The sequence below is a fragment of the Arachis duranensis genome, unplaced genomic scaffold (genome assembly GCF_000817695.3).
Source record: "Arachis duranensis cultivar V14167 unplaced genomic scaffold, aradu.V14167.gnm2.J7QH unplaced_Scaffold_47126, whole genome shotgun sequence".
NCBI classification, from domain to species: domain Eukaryota; kingdom Viridiplantae; phylum Streptophyta; class Magnoliopsida; order Fabales; family Fabaceae; genus Arachis; species Arachis duranensis.
The window spans coordinates 12,944-13,531 of NW_026264934.1; positions in this window are offsets into that span (position 1 = coordinate 12,944).

The following is a 588-nucleotide window of genomic DNA, read 5'->3' on the forward strand; positions in this document are numbered from 1 at the left end:
CGCTGCACCGCCCCCAGCCAACGCTGTAACGCGACCTGCCTCTGTTGCAACGCCGCCCAGCCAACGTTGCAACTCGCCCGGCATCCGTTGGAACGGCCCCCAGCCAACGTTGCAACGTGACCTGCCTCCGATGCAACGCTTCCAGCCAACGATGCACCGCGCCCAGCATGCGTTGCAACGCGCCCAGCGTCCGTTGCAAGCCGCCCTGCTTCCGTTGCAACGGCCACGACCAACGTTGCAAGCCGCCCTGCCTCCGTTGCAACGACCCCAGCCAACGTTGCACCGCACCCTGCCTCCGCTGCAATGGCCACGGCCAACGTTGCACCGCGCCCAGCATCCGTTGCAACGACCCCAGCCAACGTTGCAACGCGTCCGACATCCGTTGCAACGCGCCCTGCCTCCGTTGCAACGTACCCCAGCATCCGTTGCACCGCGCCCAGCATCTGGTGCAACGGCCCCCAGCCAACGTTGCAACGCGACCCGCCTCCGTTGCAACCCCCTCGGCCAAGGTTGCAATGTGCCCGGTCAAGGTTGCAACGCATCCGGCATCCGTTGCAACGCCGCCCGGCCAACGCTACAACGCGCCCG